At 34.6% G+C, this 20954-nt stretch overlaps 1 protein-coding gene across 2 annotated transcripts in view; it reads left to right on the top strand.

Moving 5' to 3' along the window:
• Positions 1-20954, top strand: part of LOC141457915 (uncharacterized) — a 301526-nt gene that overhangs the window by 222540 nt on the left and 58032 nt on the right. The gene's annotated exons all lie outside the window — the stretch shown is intronic.

The raw sequence follows: 20954 nt of genomic DNA, 5'->3' as shown, positions 1-20954 counted from the left end.
GACCATCCAGTGATGGAAACCGTTAGTTCGCCACGTTGGCAAGCTTACACAGCAACCATCCTAGGAGATCGGCGTTGTGTTGAGATGGCCACCGCCGCTTTAGTCTGCGCTGTGGATTTGAAGGAAGTGCTTGTAGTAAACATGTTGTGTGGATCAGAGGGTTGTAGTGACGTGTAAATTTGAGTGGAGTTTTGTGTAGCGAGATTGTGCTATTTCAGAAACGAGAGGAATAACATATGTAGATCAGAGATATAGTATGATTGGAGACGTAGAAGGGAGCTTTAACTATTATAGCTCTTAGAATTTTTGATTGTAAGGTCGGAAGTCTGTTGATGTTCGATTTTTTGGCGCTTCCGTAGAGCTGTATTCCGTAGGTCCATATTGGGGCAAGTAGAGCGGTATATAGTGATCGTTTGTTCGTCAGGGTCAGTTTTGACTAGTATTTAGAGTTAAGATTATAGTCAGGGATGTGGTTTGTAATGTTTCAAAGGGCCGTCTATGACCGTGGGGCTTTATAGGACTGCAACAACTTAGCGACATTTTACGTGCATAATGCTTGCACCACCATTTTTGTGTTAAAGATGTTGGTTTATCTCTCAGGTATAATCCACTGATTATATTAACGGACGGTCCTGGGCTCTTCAACATTCAAATATTATTCAAAATAATAATCAACATGAACTTTTGAACTCCCCACAAGTTTTACAAGATCATTATTAAAAAGAAGACCGACCCCCCATGGCTGCCGACAACGGAAGCAAAAAAAAAAAATAACATGAATCTTCATTTTTACTTTTTCCACTGCCTCATTAATATTAATTATTTTCTGAAACACTTTTATTTTCCTCATCTTCTATTTCTTTAAATATTTTCTTGGTGCATCCAGTTACTACATAGTCTCTTTAGCCATCCCCAAGATTGGTGTTTATGTTTTGGTTTATTTTCTAATTAACGTCAATTAGACTGTGCTATTAAATCCGATTAATGGACTTGACTGGAAAAAGGTACAAGAAAGTCTTTAGCATAAATTAAAGACAGTGTTGCTATTTTACTTGGGCAACCACAAAGAACAGAACATAAAGAAACAAGACACTGTGGTACCCAGTTGGTTAAGAAATCAGTGAAGTGTTTAGGAAATGTGGTTATAATTGTTAATGAGGAGGACCAGAGAGGCCAATCTGGTACTTAAGAAGGTCCAAAAAAAAAGAAGGTACACCAGTTGGCAAAGTGAAAAATTCAGTGATTAAGAAATGTGGTATTAATTTCTTATTAGAAGATACCCGTTTTGAGGAAAATAAGACACAGTTTCTAGCAAATGAGGTACCTCATTTGTGTACTCGTTCCCCTAGAATCCCAAAGTGTCCCTGTTGTAGACCAGAAAACCCGAGAGTTATTCATTCTCTCCTAAAAGGGATTTGACAGCTGTTTGACTATTCGTAAAGAAACCTAAATAACAGTATAAGTAAATCATTTCCAATAAGAGTTCTGTAGCTGCTATTTCTATAGCCATCAGCTTCGCATAAAGAAAAGAATGTTATACAAAGTCGCAGCTGCCACGATCCTGGAGCTCTAACTGAAGAGCCCAGAAATAATAACAAAAACCAAGCAACAGAGCCCTGTTCATCAGTATTAACCACCCGTGAAAACAAGAGATAGCGTCTCGAGGGCCGAGGAAAGTTTTGGAAATGGAAAATTTGTTTTTATTTTCATTGTTGATATCATTTTTCAGGGGAAGTGCTTTAAAAGAAATGTTTTTCCTTTTTCTTTTGAAGAGAAGTGATGCTGCGAGTCACGGGGAGCAAAGTATCGAATAATAGAGTGGGAGGCTCGAATCTAAATAGCAAGGGAACCACTTCAAGGAAGAGATAGCAAAATTTATGCTCTCACTTTATAGAATATATGTTATAGAAGAAAACTAAGTTGCTTTTGTATTGAATGAGCTTTATTGTAATAAAGACTTTTTGATATCTTCACCTTACGTTAACCTATCTACCTTATTATATTGTTAAGCATCATTATTTTTGAGTACTTCGCATTGATAATGGCACATTAAGTTACCCATTAAGCTTAAAATATTAGGCTTAATGTCTACGAATTTAAAAAAAACAGTTTACTGAAGCTAACGGTTCAGCATTACTTGAAATGCTATTTTAAAATTGAAAATAATATTTAATACAGCTAACTATAGACAGAAGAGGCAACTTGATGATAATAATCAGATATTATAGTTCGTTAGTTTATCTTTGATGTCCTTCTTTTACTATAATAATCACCAACTAGAATTAAATGTTAACTACAGTCGATAAATTAGTGATAAGAAAGTAATGACTAGCTCAAGTAATTGCGCTACCAAAGAAAAAAGGGTCATAAATTTATCCATTAACTTCTTTACCTATCTTTTAGAATATATAAAAAAAAAGATGTTAAATTGTCTTGTTGAATAGATAAGCAAAATAATCACGGTTTTTTGCCTTGAAAAAGAAGACGAAGACGACCCTAGGGGTTTTCATTGCCATGGCAGCACGCCTAGTCCACTTTACCCCAAAACACACTCGAAACTCAACGACAATTCAAAACTTAAATCGATCTCAACAGAACCTAGTGTAAACTCTCAGAGGTCTTCAGGGTCTTTGAGCACCCTTAGTCTTCTACCACCCACCCACCCCCCAACGACAATATTTTCCTCTTAATACATTTCTAATAGGAGTTGTAAGAAGTGAAATGAAAGGGATAAGTTAGGCTACACACCGATATCAAGTGTACAATTGCAAAAACAGCACTATAAAAACGGCAGACAGATTAACAGTAGTGGTAATAAAGGGAGATTCTATAAAACTACGCGTAGATCCATGGTTTAAAGGAACTGTCACCGAATAAATGGGTTGTTACGAGACAATAATCAGGCTGAGAGAGAACCACGCGGTGTACGGATCGTATCTTCACAGGATCAACAAAAAGGTCCTCTCTCCTCTTTGCGTAGATTGCAATGAGGAGGAGGATTTCAAACATATAATAATGGATATGTCCACGTTATGTAGTAGAAAGGAAACGAATGTTTCGACGACTTATACAGGTATTTAGATGCACCATTTCATTATGAAGACATAGTATTCTCCACCAACATCTATGTGCTTAAATCCTGCATCAGGCTAGCTGAGAAATATGAATGTATTTAAAAGTTATAGCCGATTACGATTCGTAGAATGAATGGAAGAAAATGATTACAGAAGGATTACGTGATTTTAATTTCGGTTAAGCTATAAGGATGGCAGGAATATAGAGTACTGATCCATCCATTAGTTGTAGTATATGTAAATAGTTTTATATAGTAGAGGGGTGAATGTGTGAAGCGAATGTATTTTATAAGTAAGAATGGAGAGTGAGTGATATTCTAGAGATAAGCACCTCCTAGACGATGCTGGCTGTATAGCGGAGTTATCTTGTACTAAAGATTCTTCTATAATTAATCTAAAAACCACTATTTTTTTGGAAGGTGTCTGCGCAGGAAAGAGACACCTCAAAAATGTTTACTTTCTATGGAAAATTCCAAATCCGGAAAAACAGCATGTTCGTAATAAAACTCTTTATTTCCTCTTTCAATGAAAATCGTACATCTTGTAAAGAATGAAACGTTCTAGTGCAAAACTTATTGTCGCATACCAAAGTGAATCGGAACATTGTTACTGTCAGTCAACTTGTTACACGAGACTAGAGCGGAAGACACTAGCAATGTAATTAGATACAGTGTAACTTGATGTGTGACGTCGTTACACACTCACAGAATTGAGGAGATTATTGTTTTGTTTAGGGCCCTGATTTCACTGGAGGGAGTACCGCACCAGTCAGCCAGCCAGCCATAAAGCACATTCTCCGGTACTTATCGACACAAGCCCAACAATATCTTCCAAGTTCTATTTATCGTAACTTGAAGCCTAAAATTATAGTATCAAGTTGTTTACTTTTGTCTTAGTTTGTCGATTGTTGATTGTGATCTTCTAGAACGATTACAATTTAAACTTTAACAGATTATTTTTTTAAAATTTATTTGTTGAGTTACACCAGCGCTAGATACACTATTAGTAACAATGGCCAATAACTGACACCGCTACAAACTCCACTGATTGAGGGGAGAAGTTACCGAGGGATTACACTACCTAAGTCGTCTCCCAAGAGTAGCTACTCTCCTCAGAAGAGAGAAAATCACAAGGTCACTGGCGTTTTAATCGCCTAGTAGGATGATCTGGAAGGTGATGAGTTGATAAATGACGGACAAGAGGATTGGAATCAAGAAGGATTGGAAGTAAGTTCTGATAAAAGTTTAAGTAGCGAGTTCCAGCAACCTGAAACGGAATTTCTAAGTCTGTGTGGATGGTTAGATTTGAAACGTAATAACGGAGCTGTTTAACGTTAGTACGGTTCATTTTATGAATTCTTGTGAAGATTGGAGCGTTTCGTTGGAACCCCCACAGTTCAATACCCAGGCAGGTTTTTAATATAGCATTGTAAATCAGTCGAACAGAAAATTTAAATGTAAAAAAATTCAAAGTTTTTCAATTTAAAATTATGGTACGATTAAAGCGTGTTGTCTCCTTTCTCCGTAGAATTCTGGAACTAGCCGGAAGTCTAGCCTTCACAGATCCTCAGAAGCGCCAGCCTGAGGTATAGTTCTAGAACGTCCTGGTTTCGTTTGGGCGTAATTAAATATCTTAATTACGTAGATCCGGTTATTTGTGACTGGGACTTTTCTTTTTTTTAAGGAATAATTTTGAGACTAGTTTAGTGTAAATTTAACTTCAGATGGTATAATATTAAGTTAAATTCTGTCCTATTTATTGTTAACAAAAAAACAATGGTAGTGGTTTCTCGGGGTAATGTTTGTGTTCGCAGACGGAGAAGAAAGAGAGGAACTGGGAATGCTAGCATAGTATAAAGTGATTTGCATACGACTGCAGAACATGGTGTTCCTGCTTGTAACCCGCGCGACGATTACTCCATTCGGCGGTGACTGGGAGGAAGTACGTCACCCACAGGCGCATATATACTCAGGGTGAATTATTGCGGAGCCCACCGTTTTCCATTTCTTCAACTCGTTCGGGTTAGGGTGAATCTGACGTTGTTTGTCTCGTTTTTTTTTTTGTGTGTGTCTCTTATTATTATTATTTCCTTTTATATATTTATTACTATTATTTAAGGCGCATCAACATTTGAGATCATTTGACGCCCAGGTTAACTTTTCAGAGGCTGTACGAAGCTCCTAGGAAGCTCCTAAGCGCTGACAACTGGATTCGAAACGAGCTTAATCTTTGCTAGAACTATTATTTTGGAAATTCAATTACTACCACTATTTTTGAATGTAATTCTAAATATTCCGCTGTTTGTTTCTAATAACTATCCGTAGAATAAGAATATGTGACCAACAGGCATTCCCGGAGGATCATACATACAAATCACATACACACAGCTAGAAAATAGTAGCAAATTGGAAAAGCGGCTTTTATACTGACGCATTTCCGGTTTTGACTTGATATTATTCCAAAAAGGAAGTAAAAATTAAAGTAATCGCCTATTTTTTCAGGCGGGCCTTAATGTCCATCTACCAGTAGGGTGTCGCGGACGAGGGCGGAAGCTCATACTTTACTATTATAAACAAATTTTTTTCTAACAAAAAGTAGTCATACGCGGCGGGGATTCGAACTAGGGACCACCTAGTAACAAAACCACACTCTTCACCATTAGACCAACACTCATTCCAAGTGGGAAGTATGGTTAGATATTTCATACTTAGTAATGTTAGGCAGTTGTTTCAACATAATATAAGAACACCCTAGAGGAGCACTTAATTTCGAATTGAAGTAGAAGACGCATCATTTTTGAAAAAAGAAAAATCGCTTTAAAAAAAAATGAAAACTCTATTCAGTTAAATAAAAAAATTCCAAATGAAAAGCTGTTGAATTACTTTTGACTTCCTTTTTCCCTTTAACTTCGTTTTCCATCTACAGTTCATCAATAATACAAAAAAAAAAAAAAAAAGAGTTCCGCATCTTTTATTTAGAATACTTCCGAGGAAGTTCTTGAAATAACTGTCCTGTCTGTAAAGTCCATGAGTATTCCTGTTTCTCGGCAAACATGTACCGTATGTGTCGTCGGGTATCTAAGTTTGGAATTAGTTCTTCCAAAACTTGAACGCTTGTCAGCCTTAGGGAGATGGAAACACCTTCCACAGGTAGACGCGTCACTCGCAACTTGATTCTCCTCAAGACTTAACATTCTTCCCCTTCACAAACCCCCCCCCCCCATAAATAATCCATACCACGCCTCCACAAACTTATAATGACTGTTGGCGTAGCGTAGAACTCCCGTTTCTTCACTAAACCATCTTTCAATCATTTCCAGTATATAAATATATATTTTATTTGTAATTTAAGTTAAAAGTATTTGAGGAGCTGAAAGTTTTGACTACTACTAAATTGATTTTTTTTTTTGTTCCGGTAGAAAAGAAAAGGAAAAGTAATGCTTCCGTTTCCGTTCAAGACATCAATTTAAATTAGAAGAATTCATATTAGCTTTTCAATTTTAATTCAAAGCATAAAAATTCTTCGCACCGTCGATTAACATTTGCAAGGCATAGATCTTCAAAACTTCCAATATTTTTCTTAAAATATGTTGGTCGATTTATTTGTTAAACAGAAGAAAATTGACGGGCCGGAAATTGCCACTTCATGGACTAGATTTTCAAGTTATTGTGAATCATATTTGTAAAATGGATCTTTTAAGTGAATCACGTAGTAATCAATCATCCTTTTTCTTTCAAATTCTAATTTTCAATTGTAAATTAGAATAAAAGAAAAATCATGTAAATTTTCGCATCAAGATTTTCCCGTCACATTTCCGGTCAGAAAAGGAAAGTACTAGATATATGTTAACTAGAATATATGTGTTATATGCTACATATATATAACAGCATAGACAATAAATTACAGGTTACGGTAGCCCTACTTTAGATGATGCTAATTTTCAATTGTAAATTAGAATAAAAGAAAAATCATGTAAATTTTCGCATCAAGATTTTCCCGTCACATTTCCGGTCAGAAAAGGAAAGTACTAGATATATGTTAACTAGAATATATGTGTTATATGCTACATATATATAACAGCATAGACAATAAATTACAGGTTACGGTAGCCCTACTTTAGATGATGCATCATTCTGTTTTAATAGATCGCCCGCCCACACCCGCCGGCAGCTCTATTGAACGTAATATGTGGCTTATATTACCTATATATAATAGAGCTATCAAGAAATATATAATTTATATTTATACATATAATAGTTAAGCTTAGTTATCTTTAGATAATATTTTTAATGTTCAACTATTTAACCCATCATAGCTCGCCGCTCCCTGTATTCTGATACCTCAAGACTTCATAGTAATTACCGGTTTAGGTACAGTGATATATATCGCTGCTAATAGTTAGTATTGTGCTATTAGTGATAAAAATCAACTAGCTACTGAAAGCTATTTAATTATTATCGAGACTAGTTTTATCGGATTCTAGTTTATTGTTCCATTTGGTCTATTTTTCTCTACAGCGTAGCCCGCCTTATGATAGCATCTTTTCATTTCCTTTGTCTAGTATGACTTATTAAACTAATCTTTACATCTCTTTACGAGCATTATAATTGTAATCGATCTATCGATTTTGTTTTGTGTTTTACATTATTTGGTAGCAAAACGCTTCTACAAATTAGCAGGTATTTCCTAATTTTTCCCTTCGTTTTTGCAATGTGCATAAAGATAAAGGCCTACTCTAGTTGTAACATTTAGTAGTGGCCTAAATTGACGTTGTAGTTACCACAAAAACTTCATTTTTCTACAAACTAGCAGATAATTCCTAATTTTTCCCTTCGTTTTTGCAATGTGCATAAAGATAAAGGCCTTCCCTAGTTGTAACATTTAGTACTGGCCTAAATTGCCGTTGTAGTTACCACAAAAACTTCATTTTTCTACAAACTAGCAGATAATTCCTAATTTTTCCCTTCGTTTTTGCAATGTGCATAAAGATAAAGGCCTACCCTAGTTGTAACATTTATTAGTGGCCTAAATTGCCGTTGTCGTTACCACAAAAACTTCATTTTTCTACAAACTATCAGATAATTCCTAATTTTTCCCTTCGTTTTTGCAATGTGCATAAAGATAAAGGCCTACCCTAGTTGTAACATTTATTAGTGGCCTAAATTGCCGTTGTCGTTACCACAAAAACTTCATTTTTCTACAAACTATCAGATAATTCCTAATTTTTCCCTTCGTTTTTGCAAGGTACATAATGATAAAGGCCTACCCTAGTTGTAACATTTAGTAGTGGCCTAAATTGCCGTTGTCGTTACCACAAAAACTTCATTTTTCTACAAACTAGCAGATAATTCCTAATTTTTCCCTTCGTTTTTGCAATGTGCATAAAGATAAAGGCCTACCCTAGTTGTAACATTTATTAGTGGCCTAAATTGCCGTTGTCGTTACCACAAAAACTTCATTTTTCTACAAACTATCAGATAATTCCTAATTTTTCCCTTCGTTTTTGCAATGTGCATAAAGATAAAGGCCTACCCTAGTTGTAACATTTATTAGTGGCCTAAATTGCCGTTGTCGTTACCACAAAAACTTCATTTTTCTACAAACTATCAGATAATTCCTAATTTTTCCCTTCGTTTTTGCAATGTGCATAAAGATAAAGGCCTACCCTAGTTGTAACATTTAGTAGTGGCCTAAATTGCCGTTGTCGTTACCACAAAAACTTCATTTTTCTACAAACTAGCAGATAATTCCTAATTTTTCCCTTCGTTTTTGCAATGTGCATAAAGATAAAGGCCTACCCTAGTTGTAACATTTAGTAGTGGCCTAAATTGCCGTTGTCGTTACCACAAAAACTTCATTTTTCTACAAACTAGCAGATAATTCCTAATTTTTCCCTTCGTTTTTGCAATGTGCATAAAGATAAAGGCCTACCCTAGTTGTAACATTTAGTAGTGGCCTAAATTGCCGTTGTCGTTACCACAAAAACTTCATTTTTCTACAAACTATCAGATAATTCCTAATTTTTCCCTTCGTTTTTGCAATGTGCATAAAGATAAAGGCCTACCCTAGTTGTAACATTTATTAGTGGCCTAAATTGCCGTTGTCGTTACCACAAAAACTTCATTTTTCTACAAACTATCAGATAATTCCTAATTTTTCCCTTCGTTTTTGCAAGGTACATAATGATAAAGGCCTACCCTAGTTGTAACATTTAGTAGTGGCCTAAATTGCCGTTGTAGTTACCACAAAAACTTCATTTTTCTACAAACTAGCAGATAATTCCTAATTTTTCCCTTCGTTTTTGCAATGTGCATAAAGATAAAGGCCTACCCTAGTTGTAACATTTATTAGTGGCCTAAATTGCCGTTGTCGTTACCACAAAAACTTCATTTTTCTACAAACTATCAGATAATTCCTAATTTTTCCCTTCGTTTTTGCAAGGTACATAATGATAAAGGCCTACCCTAGTTGTAACATTTAGTAGTGGCCTAAATTGCCGTTGTCGTTACTAAAAAAGTTCGTTTTTCTACAAACTAGCAGATAATTCCTAATTTTTCCCTTCGTTTTTGCAAGTTACATAATGATAAAGGCCTACCCTAGTTGTAACATTTAGTAGTGGCCTAAATTGCCGTTGTCGTTACCACAAAAACTTCATTTTTCTACAAACTAGCAGATAATTCCTAATTTTTCCCTTCGTTTTTGCAAGTTACATAATGATAAAGGCCTACCCTAGTTGTAACATTTAGTAGTGGCCTAAATTGCCGTTGTAGTTACCACAAAAACTTCATTTTTCTACACACTATCAGATAATTCCTAATTTTTCCCTTCGTTTTTGCAAGTTACATAATGATAAAGGCCTACCCTAGTTGTAACATTTAGTAGTGGCCTAAATTGCCGTTGTCGTTACTAAAAAAGTTCGTTTTTCTACAAACTAGCAGATAATTACATACATGAACATACACAGATCAATTTCTAAAAATCGAAAGTAGAAAATGAAGGGACTGGACAAACTTCAAGGAAGAATTTCGTAGCTATTATGCTAAATTAAACCACCGGAGTTTAGGATTGGTAAATTTCATTAATCTTTAATAGTGGCCACAAAACTTTTAACACGACCAATTCACAGTAGTCTTCCCTTTTTTCCTGTTTATTTTATTTCCGTCTGTTGTACGTGGTAAAGGAGGGAACCAGGGACACCAAGTTAGGCTCGACTTTCCTTTCTTAACCTCCCGCTCTTCCCCTTCCAAACCACCGTTTTGTTCCAAACCTACCAGCTGTTCTTCACTTACAGACACTCAGACAACGAGTTTTAGTCCTTCTTGGACTCCTAAGGATTAGCTAGGGCCCTTTATCGCTTTCAGACACACATATTACTTACTCCTAACTTCACCAAAGTACCTACCCGGTTACACTTTATAAGGGCCCTAGCACAGTAACAAAATTCAATTAAAGCACCTTGAACTTTGCTTTAGTAAAACTCTTAAAAGTTTAGGATTACAATACAATTGGGGAAGTACAAATCTAGCAACAAAGCGTTCAAGATTTCCGCTCTCTTCTACTAATTAAGGATCAGTTTTAATATCCTCCAACCGGGACACCCTTGAAGATAGATAGGAACTTTAATGCCTAGATAAGAGAGTGTGATTGCAAACAAAGTAGACATTCAAGAAACACAATAATGAATCCGAAATTTGAACTATTGATAATAGTTTTTCTAACATCTCTTGACAAAGATTCAACATTCATTACAAAGGGTGAATTAAAAAGCTAAATTACTGAATGAAAACTAAATTAAAGGGTGATTTGTTCCCTTAATTGGGCTGCAAATAACTTTGAAGAAGGAACATATGTATAAGAAGCCCCAGGGCTGATGAAAACATAATTTCAGTAAAGGGTTAGCATTTTCGGTTAGAAGAAGTAGCTTCAGGCGTTCATATTCTGTTACATAATTATTGAACACATAATTGCAAAAACAAACTCTTAATATTTGTTTCTATTTAAAATAACAATAACAATTTGATTATCAGAAATTCTCAATGAAACAAATTTAATGAACTTTAAAGGTAAATGAAGTGGTGATGTTACATCATGGCTTCTTTCGTCAACGTCTTTTAAGTTTAAGCATGCTGTTGAAGCCGAGTTCTAAATTTTAAACATTCCCAGCAGTAAAGTAAACCCTTTCTAACTGACTGAGATTGATTAGGGCACTATGCCTTCCCCAAAAGAAATAGGAGAGGAAGTTATTTAGGCACCAGAGAGTGGTTATCCTAAACTGCGGGCTTCCCACTTTTACTGTGCTTTCTCTGGAATAGTTGAATATCTATCGGACGTTAAGGAGGTGTAAACTACTAACTATAATTCTAGGTCTTTAATAAGGGAGGTCCTTATAGGAGAAGAGGAGTTGGTCTCGCGAGTTACTCCTGCTTCTTTTCCGTGAAAAAGTCTGGGATTAATGCAATGACTCAGGGTGAAAGATCTCAGCTAACATCTGTAGGAGCATAAGAGATCTTTTTTTTTGGACCGCCGAGCGAAATATCCCGTTAACAAAATAACGTTTAAAACATGTCGCAACCATTTTGAGCATTCTTACATATGGAAACTTAGCAAGAAGGAAAATAAATTCTGGAATTAGTATAAATTCAATAAAAAGGAAATACAGGACTTTTATTCCAGGATTGTACCTCTTTATCTGAACAGAATTCCACTTCAGACTTCTGGTCCTCGTACTCTACTTAGGATCAATCATCGATAACTCTCACACCCAACTTAAAAGACAAGACCAAAAAAATGCTTCAAACAAACCACCGACTGCTGCTTAGTTAGAAGACTATCAAAACTATTACTACATTAAAAAACCACAGATTTACTTTAACGACACTGAAACCTATGTAGACACTCACTTATGAACTATAGAGTTCAACTGAACGTTTTAATTCTCACTGAGTCCGGTCTTATCAACCCAAAAAAACTCTTGGAAGAACAGTTGTTAATGTTTCCTTTTTATGAGTCAAACACAATCTTGTACAAGACTGTATAATTGCTGGACTCGGTGATTCCTTAAAAAGGTGTAACTGAAACGTTACGATCATTGGCAATTTCACCACATAAACCGATCATGTGATCAATTAATTATAATCCTTTTACAGATGTAAAGTAAAGTAATCGCCTATTTTTTTCAGGCGGGGCTTAACGTCCAACTACCAAATTAGGTGTCGTGGACGGAGGCGACTAGCAAATATACTTTACTGTAAATTTCTTTTGTTAACCATTAAATAAAATCCAAGGCCCTAAAGACCGGGAATCGAACCCAGTACCACAATGCGTATTAGCTTTGTAGGTCTCGCCTCTAACCGCTCGGCTACCGTGGCGCCTATGCAGATCTAAATGAACGTGAGACACCAAAAAAAAAGTTTAAATTTATGACCAATCAAGTTTTAATTCAAGCTTTAGAAATGTTCAGCAAGTTTAAAGTTATTGTACAAGAGAAATCTGGAGAGTAATCAACATTCTTTGGTTGCTAGACGACTTTTCTAGAGCTTTTCCTCTCCAGAATAGCTCCTCTAAAAGAGGAGCCACACAAGATTGAATCAGAGCCACAAAGTGACCAGAAGAGGGGTTGCGTACAGTCAACCATACTAATTTCCCAATCTATCCACACAGTTTTCCCCCATTTTCTTCTATACAAACACTACGACGAACACATATACAGAGACTTTTCACCACCTTCTGGAACTCCATTTAATACGTACTGGATAGAAAGTAGAGGGACGACCTTTCTATTGGTTACTGATACTTCCACATGGATGCTCATTGATTCTTCTTTTTCTCTTCAATCTTACTTTTCTCTCTTTCCACACATTGCCTTTTATACTCTCCCTCATCTTCTCTTCCTTAAGCCTATTCCATTCACAATTGTTGCACAATTGTATAACTTCGTTCTATACAATATTTTTAAAGTTCTAATTTTTGTATTATCTCTAGCAGCTTCAAATTCTCAGATTATTAAAAATGTATACCCTAAGACAGTGATGGCGAACCTATGACCCGCGGGTCAGACACAGACCCGTGCAAGATTTTTCACTGACCCACAATTGCTAGGCAACCATTTGTTTGTTTACGCGGGTTGATTTAGATTTTCTAATTGTGTGGATAATTTATATTCTATTTGTATTTTCTTTAAATTGAATTGACACAAAAGCAATTTAAATGCTATCTATAAACCTTTAGTTTGATCATTACAGTTCTAAAACGCAAATGACGACAGATGCTTTTGTAGTATATTTGAAATAAAGCAAAAAGTGTTTACAAAATATCAAATAAAATGTATAATTTTACTCATATTTTGTTTGTTAAAAAAAATCGGACAACCCAAAGCAAATAACCATATTTAGATTCTTCTTCTGAGAAAACACACTTTTGTAAAGGATTTTGTTCAGTTATGTTTGTAAAAAGAGACTTCCATTGTTTCGTCCCCGTTTTACCCGTTAAGCCAACTGAATTTTAAAGTTGTTTAGTTTGGAAAATATTCAGTTTAAACTTAACTCTTGTGCAAATGGGCATTAGTGACCTAAGAGAAAAAAAAATGAACAAAATTTGACCCACGTCTCAAAAAGGTTCGCCATCTCTACCCTAAGAGGTACTATGATATAAATGACTACTATAGTAATAATAATTCTATTTCTCTAAAGATAAAATGAAGTTTTTATTATCGGAAAGTGAAGTATAATTTTTAAAATAAGGTGCCGCTATTACAAACAGAAGAATAGCTTGTCAGAAAACTTAAGAAAACCCAGTAAGAAAAAATTTAAAGAAAAACAATGAAGTGAAATCGACTACAGATAAAATAAAGATGCTGTACCAAGAAAGAAAGGAGAATGCGATAATTATTAGAAAATGGTAGTGACGACAAAAATGATGCGAACCCAGATAAAATTGAAGAGTCTATAGAAGAAGAAGAAGGAGAATGTGACAAAGATAAGAAAGATGAAGGAGTCAAGGTGATAAAACTTGAACTTAGACCAGAGTAACAACATAGTGGTGCATAATTTGGGGAGACTTGTGTATAAAAGAGATGCATGAATTAGAGACTTGAAGATAAAAGTAATACATGAACTGGGAAGCATAAATTCCAATTATGCCCACCACCTAAAGGTGGACCCGTGCGTACCCGCAAAGGTTTCCCAGTCCTAAATGGTTTGGCTGTGCATAACCATTCAAAATTTCCTGGATAAAATCGAAGACACCAAGATCTTCCTTTAACTATTATTTTGTATGGAGCACTGTTATTATAATTTGACGCAGATAAATCGTCTGTAGTTATTTTACATATGTTGTTAATAGATAGATCTGATCTGATTCCAAATCTTGCAGGCAATATAAGTCGAGTATCTTAAGAATTTTAAAAAACTCTTTTTGAATATTTTATATAAATACATAGACTTAAAATTATTCAATGCTTTCAAATTTACTAGCTCTCCCCCGTATTAAGGTACACTGACCAAACCTAAGGGCCTAATAGGCGTACCTATATCTAAATATAATAAATCCTATTTTATTTAAATTTATGGATATTGTGAATCATTTAAAATACTAAATAATATAACTGATATACTTAAATTTTAAAATTGATGTATCAAAAATTAAAATTGATATTGATCAGAATTGATATTCAATAAAAAAACAATTATTGCAAAAAAAAAATTAATCTACTTTAGAAGCCCTGAAGGGCATGTAATAAAAAAAGGTTTGTGTAAATTTAAATTAAAAAGAAAGGACCTTTAAGAGTTACTGAATTTACTTTTATTAATTAAAAACTTCTGCTGTAGCCTGTTGAAACATGCAAAGAAAAAAGAAGAAAAAATCATGCTTGAACAAATATGCCAAAGTTTACTCACCGACTGCTCTGTTCTTCTTGTGCTTAGAAGTAGCATCTTCTTCAGGACATCATTTGCATTGGACACTTATCACAAGTTAAAAAATATATGACGCAACAATATACTTAACGCTTTTTTATATAAAGTGTTTGTTTACGAAATTTGGAATGCCCGTATTGACTTTAAACGCACTAAATTAAAGGTTTTTGTATTCATATTAAAAGATCATTCCCGATAAAAAAATACTCCCGGAATCTTAGCACTCCCGCACTTCCTGTAAGAGAAAATAGACATGAAAATATCCACTGTGATCTGAAAGATCTGCTGGAGCTCCCTCTGGAAACATTCTTTGCTCGAAGTGTGTATTCTCTAAAGTGAGAAATGCATAATTATGAATGTGCTATATTCTGGAATGAGTGGATAGCATTGTCTTCATTTCTCTAGCCGGAAGCTGTATGTAACTGTTATTTCAGCAAGCCGAGTACATAGGATGTGTAATGAGATGTGCAGTGTAATGTGGTTAGGCTGGGATGCCCGCAGGGATGGAAACAGCTGGTTGTCATTTGTACTTAGAAAGTAAATCCACTGAGATCTAAATTATCTATTTTGGCTACTCCAGTATCTAAATTTGATTGGAGAATGTTATCTATCGAGTGAAAAACTACTAATTTTGAATTGAATTTTAAGACTATAAGCTAGATTAGGTGAATATATGTCGAGATAGGATGGGATACCGTCAGCGACGCATGTACTCTAAGAAAATCTGGCTTAATCTCTTTATTTAAAAAGGAATAGTGTCTCTATTTTTCTTGCAGGTAGTTGAGAAATCTATGGTAGCCGACCTCAGCAAATAAATGTATAATATTGTGATGAGAGGTATGAAGTATAAGTGGGGTTAGGCTGGGGTAACCGCAGGGACGCCAAGATCCCTGAAGAAGTGGCTAGTCCACTTCCCCCCTACGGGAGGTGTAATTGTTACGTGTTAAAATGTTAAAATGGTTGACTTCATTTAAATAATTAGCACATGCTTAATTGATTGGTTATAAGTTAAAACAAAATTTGGAAACCTTATTTTTTAAACTTGCTTTTGAGCTTAGAAAATTGTACTGTCTCTGTTAGCCTACTTCCTGCTGGAGTAGTTGCCCAGGGAGCACCTCGAGGAGGTAGAGATCAGTTTTCGCTCCCCAAAGTTGCCTTCTAACCCACTTTCCCATTCATAAGACTAGATACAAATCAGTCTTTTGCTTTGTAGTATTAGTTTGGAGTGTTTTCATAGTAAACGTAATAATTTGTAGCGTCCTGTCTTGTCTATTAAGTCTGATGTGGAGATTTTACGTGGGTTGATGGCTAATTCATTGATTTGCTTTAATTTTATTCATTATTATTTTCTATTTGTGAAACCAAGTTTCAAACGCCGTTGATGATAGTATATGACTCTTCTAGCGGCAACCAGAACAGTACTACGGGACAGGATCGTCGTATCATCAACGAAAAGGATAGGACTGTATCAGGATGGGTGGGAACATGGAAAGACGTAGAAATCTGCTTCAAGGAGACTTCGCTGTGATAAACTCCAGCCTTAGTGGATTGGACAGAGGGTGGAACCCTGTTTGACCTGAAAATACCTATCAGTCAGGTAGGAATAAGGTTATGAGTATTGGGGAAGGATGCTTTTGTACTAGAATAGTCCGGGTTAGCAAGAATCTGTCCAAGACGTGAGTTACGCCTTGTAAGGTCCCCAGACAATACTGTCCAAGCTTGAATTTTCGAGACTATTTGTCTCCTTAACAGTACGATTCATAATTGTATAGTAAATGCAGTTTTTTTTTTAAGCCTTCTCTAAGGCTTATCATTTCTGTTATTTGCCGAGGGAAATATTTTGTTTTGTCTTTTTGTTGTTATCACTGTTAAATTAGCAGGATTGAATCAAACAAAAATTGAATCAAACTTAAGTGAATCAAAGTAAAAATTTCATCAGGATTCGTTCACATTAATATAAAAAAAAAATAAAAAAATTATGTTAATAATATGAAACTAATCGTAAAAAGTATTTGTATAAATTTATTTATATTCAGATTTAACATTGCTTTCAGTGAATGTTCATAAAATAGGTTATAAATAATGTTAATTAATGCCGCCATTTCAGTTTTTAGAAGGGTGGGGAGTTAGTTTCTAGATCTTTCCTCCATTTTTAATTTAGGCATCCTGTGGTTATTAGTGATGGGCTATACGAGTCCGCCTGTGGAATCATTGGATTTGAATCAACTCCAGGGTCGGAATCGATTCCAAAAACTCGTTCATCGATTCCAGTTGCCGTACCTATCCTATGCTTTCGTGCAAATATCATGCAATTTATTAAATATTTTATTAGTACTTAACTTCATCAGTTAATAACAAAACTACATGTAATTTGCAACAGTTTTAAAAGATATATAATATCTAATTGTTATTGACAACATCAAATAAAATTAGCTTTACACAAGAACAAGATTTAAAACAAAGCAGTTTTGTTAATATCCAGCAGGACCACTGGGAGGTTGAAGTTACCCTGCCAGGAGGGGAAATGAAATGGGAAGGAAATAAGGTTGTTAAAGGTATCAATGATGTTAGTTGGACCTTAAAATATGTACATGCAAACAAATTAAAATATAACAATGAACATAAACTAAGAAAGATTAACGAAATGAAATTATATTACTAAATATTTAATAATGAATAAAACTAAGCCGTCTATATATATATATATATCCCAATACAAAACAAAATGAATAATTTTTATCACAGCATTATCACAGACTAGAGAAGGATTAAAGTTTAAAGCTACTTAGAACTTAAGAAATTAATTAATGTAAATTTTTATTCAGAAATAATATCATAGAAACATTGCTCGACTTTAATCTATTGCGTCTGTCAACTAATATTTGTCCAGCTTTAGAGAAAATCCTTTCGCAAGGAACTGAAGTGGCTGGAATGCATAATCTTTTCAAAACAACGTCATACAATCTGGGATATAAGTCTTTCCTCTCTCTCCACCAATCTAACGGATTGGCTTCTCTATTTAAAAAAGGTTCTGCCAAATATTTGTCTAATTCAATTATACTGGCAGATACTGGGGTCTGTTTCGCGTTTAACGTTTTAATTTTTGCATCGAATTCCCGCCAAAGACTAGAAGTAGAAGTTGTGGATGATGGAACATCGGTAGATAACGAAGCTTTCGGAATTTGAATAAATGATAATTTAGTGGCAAGAGAATGGTACATTTTCCGGAATTTAATGTCGCTCGAAAAACCTTCGTTTTTAAATCGCGGATCTAAAATCATCGATTGACCTATAATTTCTACCGATTCTAAATTGGAAAACCGATTTGAAATATTAGCGCAAATTACTCGAGCCATTGATTGTATTTCAGGTCTGTAATTTGTGTGCAAAAATTTTGAAACGTGATCGGTCATAAAGCGCGAGAATATAATAATTTTAGAAATTGTTATATAATTTTCCGAACTTACTTCGTCCGTAATTTCATTAAATATCTGCAATAACTGAACCGCGCTCTCTAATATTTCCCAATCGATTGTTGTTATATTATGTTCACCCTGTAGATTTAATAAAGCTATGGTCGCGATCAATGGCTGTTTGGTTTTTAAAACGCGATCAAACATTATAAATGTGGAGTTCCAACGAGTGGGGACGTCTTGTTTTAATTTTAATTTTGGGAAACCCATCTGTGTTTGTGTATTATGTAGCTTGGTCAGAGAATGAGAACTTCTTTTAAAATATTCTACTAAAGCTTTAATTTTGTCGGTCGTTACGCGAATTTCTGCGATTCCCGAATGGACAACTAAATTCATTGAATGGGCAAAACAAGAAATATGCCTCCAATTGCACTGCTTTACTGCCGAAACAATATTTGCACCATTATCAGTAACAACGGCAGTTACTTTATTGGTGAGTTCCCATTCTTGGACCGTGGATTGCAGGTGTGAGGCCAAGTTATTCGCTGTATGTCGTTCAGAGTAACTAGTACACTTCAATAAATGTGTTTGTAAATTTGTGTTTTGGTCTATGTAGTGGGCAGTTATAGCAATAAAGCTTTCATTATTCACCGATGTCCAACAATCAGTTGTTAAACAAACGGCATTTACTTCGTTGAATCTACTTTTTAATTTTGATTCTTCCCGCTTATAAATCATTGGGAGTAAACTGTTGGATATATACTTTCGTGAAGGTACATTATAACTGGGGCAAAGCAATTTAATTAATTTTCTGAACTCTTGATCTTCAACAATACTAAAAGGATGATATTCTTTTACTATCATTTTGAGCAATTGTTCATCAATTTCCTTGGACTTACTGGGGTGCAAAGGTTTGATTACTTCTACAAAGTCAGTCAAGGATTTTTGAATTACCGGAGCCTTATGGGCAGATGAAGAGAGAGGAGCGACATCTGCAACTTCTGAATGGATGGAAGCTAAACTAGTAGAGGGAAGCGAGCTTAAATTTTGAGTGTCTATAGAAGTTAAATGAGATTTCTTAACAGGGATCTCTTCAGTGCTTTGCTCTGTATTCTTTCTTTTATTGAATGATATAGGATGTTTTCTCTTCATATGTCTGAACAAATTACTAGTAGAGCCACTTGTAAAGCTAACGATTTCGTGGCAATACCGGCATTTAGCTTTGACAGAATCAATAGAATTAAAGTGATTCCAAATTTCACTGCGTTTTGGCATTTGTCTGAAATTAATTTACTAAAAATTAATAAAATATTAAATTTAAAAAATAAGAAACAATAGTAAAAAAGGCGATAATAACCCCGTAGTTGATGGGCAAAAATAAATAAATAAATAAAATAAAATAAATAAAAAAGTAAAAAAATTAAACTAATTTATTAAATATTTTGCTTTTAAAATATTTTCAAATATTCAATAAAGAAAAACAAAAGATAAAAATGAAATAATTATTTAATTTAGGAAAATATTAGTCTTTGAAAATATTTTAGAAATCAACAAAGCACATGCTCTTCAACTTAATTAAGATTTACCACTGGAAAACACCCTTATCTGCTTATCATCAGAAGACAGACACACATGAAATATTGTTATCAGCACGAAAGATGAAATTGAAATGGCCCTTATTGCTATAGCTACATATCTAGAGACAAAAAAATTATATTACCTAAAGAGCGTACTTACTACAGACTCCCTCCCACTCTTATTACCTATTTCACAAACATTCGGCGATTGGAAATATTTTTTAGCAAAATATTATTCTATTTATTCTAAGCAGATTCTTAAGATGATTTTAATTTTTAAAATTTATTTTTGTTTATTACTCTTATAAAATACGAAGAATTTCAAATAAAATATAATATACAAACACAGAATGATTTAGTATGCAGGTGGAGTCAGTCGTCGTTACCATGGTAACGGAACCGTTAAACGACTCCGGTTCCAGCTCCAGCAATTTCTATTGGCTAGAATCAGTGAACGAAAAAGTGGAACGAGTCCGGTTTCAAAAGGATTTAAATCACTCCGGATTCGACTCCACCAACTCCAGTGGATTTAACCAATGAAAATGCTAGAGTTGGGCCGGAGTCGTTTAACGGTTCCATTACCATGGCAACCACGACTGACTCCACCTGCATACTAGATCATTTTGTGTTTGTGTATTATATTTTATTTGAAATTCTTCGTATTTTATAAGAGTAATGGACAAAAACAAAATTTAAAAATTAAAATCATCTTAAGAAAGCGTTATTATGTTTTTTGTATTCAAATGAAACGAATATTTAACTACAAAATATTTCCAATTGATGAATGTTTGTGAAATAGGTGATAGAGTGGGAGGGATACTACAGTAAGTAAACCAATTAGGTAATACTACATTTTGGCTCAGTTTTACTTTGACCGTCATGCGGACATGTACACGTTTAAACTTACGCCAATGAAGATAAGAGTAAGAGTGTCCAGCGCTTAGTTAAAGATTAAGCACACAGCTTTTTCTTTTTGTA

Source organism: Rhodnius prolixus, unplaced genomic scaffold (genome assembly GCF_049639745.1).
Source record: "Rhodnius prolixus isolate KJV_2025 unplaced genomic scaffold, Rpr scaffold_5, whole genome shotgun sequence".
In the NCBI taxonomy this organism is placed as follows: Eukaryota; Metazoa; Arthropoda; class Insecta; order Hemiptera; family Reduviidae; genus Rhodnius; species Rhodnius prolixus.
This window is presented reverse-complemented; position numbering and strand designations above follow the sequence as displayed.